Raw genomic sequence first — 6,651 nt, 5'->3', positions numbered from 1 at the left:
GCCCCTCAGTCCCAAGCCACAATCCCTCCAGCCCTGCTGCTGCCCTTCCTGACCCACAGAGTACCCCGCATCCTGCTAGGGTGTGCAGGGACCCCACCTTCCCCAGGCTCCAAACTCCCCAGCGCACACACCTACAGCCCCCCACACCTTCACAAATAACACTCACCCCCCCCACACACACACACACTTAAAAATCTCATCTCACGATTTATATTCCAAATCTCTTGGTTTTTAAGAGTTTGTCTCATGATTTTTGACATGGTGGGGTTGGTAATACTGAAATAATTTACCTGTAGTAAGTTAAGTCAGTATATTGCAATCACCAATCAGGTCAGGCAGCTCATTTAGCATGCCAAATGCCCATGTTAGAAAACTCAGAGCACATGACAGTATCACCCTCCCCATGGGCAGTGTGGGGGCTAGAGACCTGAGAAGTGAGGGCTTTGTGATATAGCATCACTTCTTTGCTCATAGCCTGATCCAACATCATAAGTCCAAGCATGATGCTGTGGCACATAAGCCAAGGATGAGAAGTGAGAAGTTAGTCATACACAATACTGCCCTGCCCAGTCTTCCTCCAACCAGGACATGAGTCATGCCTAAGAAATGAGAACCTCAACCTGTGGAACAGCAACACAATCCATTCCCTTTGTTCAAGGGATGAGACAGACATAAATACTGGGAAATGCTACACAGGTAATAAGCTAGCTCTCTACAGGTGCAAGTCAGATCAATGCATGGGAGAGTGCCCCTGTCCGACTCCTGCATGCAGACAAGAATGGCCCGAGAGGAAGTCGGTGTAAATAAGTGCCACAGCCCTGGAATCAGAGAAATAAGAACAAAGACTCAATACATACATGTTGCCACATAAAGTGAAGAGGCCCAAATTGGCTTCCAGCAAGGAGAGAGTTAACTCCAACTGCAGAGCTCAAACAGAATGACTTTAGCAGGGGAGGATTTAACCTTTAAAGCATCTTGTTCCCAGCATCCTCTCAGGTTGCCCCAAAGCCATGAAGCTTAGAGAGGAGGAGGGAGGGAAGTGATGAGCGTTCATGACCTTCCTTCCCCAACAACTCCCAGCCCAAGCACAGGCTTCTGAGGATGAACTGCAGCTTCCAGCCTGGCACTTTAATAAGCAGATCACCTTATGGCTCCCCCTTCACACTGTTGTCCCTTTTCCTCAGGAGAAGATGGGTTGCTCAGCTGCCCCTGCAGTTTTTCCTGATGCAGGGAGGGCAAGTTATCCATAACAAGAGGAAATGTGTCCATGCCAAAGTTAGAAAGACTAGAAGACTGGACTACCCTGCTTTCTGTAGCATCAGCCTCACCCTGGAGCCTGACAGGTAACTCATTGCCATACGCAGACTGAGGTGAACTAGCTGTGCATCATCTCCAGACCACTCTCTGGGCCCTGCACTCACTTTTCAGACCAAATGCCACACAGATGGGGCTTGAATTGCACTCTCTACATCAGTCACTCAGCTGTTTTAGACTCAAGGCACACACTATAACTTTTCTGAATTTAGTGGTGCCCAGTTTGAAAATATAGTTATCACAGTGCATAAAAATATCATCATGACTGGAAACAAATGAGAAGAGACATGCATAAATAACCATAATCTTAAAATAATGCAACACTAAACCTAGTAGTGAGAATCACTGCTCTAGACAAATAAAATTATGACTCTGAACACCTCAAGGTTTTGGTGCATTTTATGCCTGGAACAATGTTATGATCAGCATAGAGATAAAGGGTCAGGTTCCCCTCCCACTCTGAAGGTGCTCTAATGGCACGTATGGCCTTATGTGTAAAGTCTAGACATTGGATTTTTTAATGCAAAATAAGATTCCTGCTTGGAAAATGTTTCCAGAAAAATTTCCAATGCCCTAATAGAGTGTGAGCTGATTTAGCATGTTTATTTGACTTATATTTAGTACACAAAACTAGAAAAGTACCCCCATGTTAATTTTATGTCCCAAAATCCATAAGTATTTGAACTGAAATATTTGATTGGGAAAAAAATGAAATACAGCACACTTAATGTGGTTTAACTCAAACAAATTCAAAGCTTTCTGTGGAAAGAAATTATTTTTATTGGCATACTTGTAAAAATGTAAAGACAATACACAATAGCATGTACTTCCCTTACATTGTTTGTTTAAATTTAAGGGGAAAAAAATGAAGGCACTGAAAACTGTTGACACACTAACTTTAGCACAGCCAAGGAACTGTGCATATGCCGTGGTTGCCCACTCATCTACTTCAACAGAGTTTAACTCTCTTCCACCAAGGTCATCGCAGCACCTCCAGTTTCACTGTCACCATCTGTAGAATCACTTGCACTACTTACTAGTTCCATTTCAGAATCAGATTGAGGCAAAGCTGATTCAGAACTACTTGAAGCACATTCTCTTTTACTAAAGGATGGTTTTTCCAATGAGTCTATGGGCATGGGCAAGTTATCATCACACTGCATCTTCTTCAGTAATTGTGCTTCTGACTAATTCTCCAGGAGCAAAAGATTGAAAGATAGAAACAAGCGTAGCAGTGCATTCATTTGTTAGTCTTTTCCTCTGTTTTGTCTTGATTGAGCTGAAAGCCTTCCAGTTTTGTTCCCAAGAAGCTGCTGTTGGTGGAATACTTAGGATCCTTAGAACATAGTTTCTCAACCTGTGGTATGCGTACCCCTGGGGGTACATGAGAGACAGGCAGGGGGTACGCAGGTACCCCAACACTCTCTCACCCTTTTTTCCTTCCTCTCTCACCCCTTCCTTCTCTCAAACTATGGCAAAAGATTTGGTGTGCCGCACATTGCGTGGCGCTTTAAATTCCCCAGTAATAATTTGGCGTTCAGCCCTCTTAGCTTTGACCAACATCACCTCTAGCCCAGGTACATACTTGAGTTGTGCACCCCTGGTGTAAATGGTGGCAACCCTTCCCTCACCAGATCAGACATCTGTCATATCATGGCCTTATATACCCAGGCCTTCTCGCAACATATGGCACACATTAGTCTGTAAATATAAAATCCCCTGGAAAATTGAGTGTTGGGGTACTTATTAGAATTTTCAGAAGTTAAGGGGTACTTGCTACTTAAAAGGTTGAGAAACACTGCCTTAGAGCAATCCTGGACAACAGCCAGGTGTTATAGTATTCCTTCCACCATGTTAGAGGAAACATTCTCTGCTGCCCATCAATGGATGTCTTTGCTCCAAAGTTTTTTTCCTGTGCGGTACTTGGCAATGCCTGTCATCACAGCTACTTTGTCAATGTTAGTGGCATTCTTAGCTACTTCCATAAGTATATCAAGAGCAATAGATAATGCATCTTCTGATAAATGTTGTCTTCTGTGTTGAAATCCAAAAGGTTTGCTGCCATATGAACTGAATGAAAGCAAAACTCAGATCTTAGTAAACATTTGTTTTACTACTACTACTTTTTTTTTTTTGGATAGAGGTGAAGGCGGCAAAATCTCAGTTAGATTTTCATTCAGTTGTCTGAATATCTCTGAAATATTTGAAAGGTTTGGTGCATCTCCTTCAAGTTTCTTGATAGCCACTGAAACTGGTAGTAGCAAATTGAATGCTCCTTGAACTCAAACTCAGAACACATCCTTGTTGAGAATCTGCTTCCAAATGTTCACGGGAATAATCAGGGATACTGTGTCATCTATTGAAGCACATTGTAAACAGTTCTGTGTGTGCAGCAAACTATGTAAATACTTCTTAGCCGAGCCCCACCTCGTTTCTCCTGGCAATAAAAGTGCACTTTCCTTTCCCTGCTTCTCTGTCTGTAATTTCTTCAAAGTCTGATTAGCAACATGATGATTGTTGAATACCTTCACAATCACTTTGCAGTTTGCCAATATTTTCTTCATTGTATTCACACTTACTATGTTCTTTGCCAGAAGAGTCAACCCATGAGGATGCAATTCAACAAAAGATAAATGTAAGGTACTCCACCTAGGAAGGAGGAATCCCCAGCACACCTACAGGTTGGGGGATGTCCTCCTCAGAGCAGCTCAGAGGCAGAGAGGGATCTTGGAGTCATAATTAACTCCAAGATGAACATGAGCTGGCAGTGCAACAAGGCCATCAACAAGGCCAATCGCACTTTGTCATGTATTAGCAGATGCATGACCAACAGATTGAGGGAGGCGATGCTCCCCATCTATGCAGCGCTAGTCAGGCTGCAGTTGGAGTACCGTGTCCAGTTTTGGGCACCGTGAAAGACCCTATGATTAGTGAAAGACTAAAGGAGAGGAGAGGTTGGAGAGATCTGGATCTCTTCAGCCTATATAAAAGATGGCTGAGGGGTGACCTGGTGGCCGCCTATAAATTTATCAGGGGAGGACAACGGGGAATTGGGGATGCTCTGTTTTCCAGAGTGTCCCAGGGAGTAACTAGGAGTAATGGGTGCAGACTAGTGGAGAGTAGATTTAGGTTAGACATTAGGAAGAAATTTTTTACAATAAGGGTGGCCAGAGTCTGGAATGGGCTTTCAAGAGAGGTGGTACTGTCACCTAACTTGGAGGTCTTCAAGAAGAGGCTTGACAATCACCTGGCTGGGGTCGTCTGACCTCAGTCCTCTTTCCTGCCAGGGGTAGGGGGTCGGACACAATGATCCATTGGGTCCCTCTTCTGACTGTATAATCTATGAATCCATGAGCAAGACAGTCAAATACTATTAAATAAGGATACTTTCCCTTTAATATTTGCCATGCAATTTTCATGTTACTCTCAGTATCAGTTACAAGGGCTTGTACCCTGGAGGGACCTGCACTTTCAATCTCTTCACTCAGTAATTTAGCTATGTATTCATCTATATGACAAGAAGACTTGGTAGCAATTGCTTTCAGGAATATTGGTTCAATAGTTACTAACATAATGCTCAATAAAGGATTTCCTCGTATATCAGTCCATCCATCTCACATCAGAGTCAGTGATTCTGCTTGACCAATCCTCTGAATAACCATTGTTTGAACTCTGTCATACTCTCTATCTAAGAGAGAATGTAATAAGCAATAACATGATGGTAACTTATATAATGGGCAAATTAGTTTGTAATGTTCCTTCCAGTATTGATGATCAGTTATGGAAAGAGGTGTACTACTTGCAAATATAGCTCAAGCTAGTGTCTCTCATGCTTTTTCTTGATCTTGTTTTGACATTTTGTCCACAAACCTTGATAAAAAGCTTGACTGTCTTGAACAGCTATTCATGGTGGATCATATATCTGGTGACAGTGATCTTGAAAGTGAGAAACCTGCTGCTTCTTCCCCCACACCTGGCAGCTCAACATTTTCATTTTCATTTTCCATTTTTTGCAAATCTGCTATTTCACTTGAGTTACCAAGTTCCTGCAACAAAAAGGGGAAAAGATTTTTAATTGTAGCCTATTTTAGTCTGGCCTCATCCATCAAAAGGAGCAGGGAACTTGCTTCCCCATCCCTGACCAAAAGAACACTGCTGCTCAACTTGCTGCTCAGTTGCCCTGCGACTGCAGAGCCAAAGGGAAGTATAGCCCAGCCTCTGCCATCAACCAGAGGACTAAGCTCGCACTGCTGGTTTGAAATAGTTAACTATTTACATGTAATTAAAAAAAAAAAATTATTGTTAACCCTAAGCCGCTTTGGGTGCTTAGTGAAAGCAGAAAAGCAAGATACCCATATTTTAAATAAATAAATAATAGTCCAGAGTTGCATTAACAACTTTTAAAATTATAATGTTTTAAAACAATATAGATGTTAGCCTATATAGTGTGTTGTTTAACATATTAATTTGTTTACTTACATAGGATTCGTGAAGTAGACTTTTCTCAGATGATGTTGTTCCACCACTTGGTGGTATTAGCTTTATGTATATGGCTTGTACTCTTTCAGGACAGTTTCTACATGTTATTAAATGTTTCTTCATTCTCACTGCATTGTTAGCATACTCTTGCTCACACTATTGACATCTACCAGCTTTCTTCCTTCCTTCAGTGGCTTGAACTTCACTATAATGATGCAACATGCTTGTTTTTTTTCCCGATTAGGCATTATTATGCCCACTTCAAACCAACAGCATAAAAAAGGTAACAGATCTTATGCAAACACTTCCAACTTCCCCAATTCAAGAAAAGAAATGAGAGACTGCTTTGTGTTTGCTGAACTGAAAATGAAACAAAAAATTAATCTCAGTTTTCGTTTTGGTTTTGCTTTCACTTGCAGTCCAAAATGAAATAAGAATTTTAGCTTTGGTTTTGATTTGACCTGCACAGCCAATTAGGTGAATTCATAACTTGGTTTTTGGTTTGGATTATTATGTGAGTGTATTTACCCTCCTGTTTACAAATTAATAAAACATACATATATATATCCCTAGGAAGTGTGAGAGAGAATGTGTGTATATACATATGCACAAATATACATATACGCATACACACTCTCTCTCACTTCCTAGGAATAATCACCTGAAAAATAATTACAGCTTTGAAACTGCCAAGCTTGCCTAATATTGTATAGGAAACCATTCATTGTTACTAATGAATTTTATGAAACAATTAATTTTTAGAAATGGAAAATTTCCTATGGAAAATTAAAGCACTGGAAAATTTTCCATTTTGGAATATTTTCCACCCCACGTCTCTGCTGCTGGCCTATGAGGACT

General features: G+C 41.3%; 1 protein-coding gene across 1 annotated transcript in view; it reads left to right on the top strand.

Annotated features, from left to right (window-relative positions):
• Positions 1 to 1,184: 1,184 nt before the first annotated feature.
• Positions 1,185 to 6,651, top strand: part of SMTN (smoothelin) — a 94,058-nt gene continuing 88,591 nt past the window's right edge. Inside the window, exon 1 of the mRNA XM_025216618.1 lies at positions 1,185 to 1,343. The gene's annotated coding sequence lies outside the window, so the exon portion shown is untranslated. The remainder of the gene's footprint in view (positions 1,344 to 6,651) is intronic.

The sequence above is a fragment of the Alligator sinensis genome, unplaced genomic scaffold, assembly GCF_000455745.1.
Source record: "Alligator sinensis unplaced genomic scaffold, ASM45574v1 scaffold295_1, whole genome shotgun sequence".
NCBI lineage: Eukaryota > Metazoa > Chordata > Crocodylia > Alligatoridae > Alligator > Alligator sinensis.
This window is presented reverse-complemented; position numbering and strand designations above follow the sequence as displayed.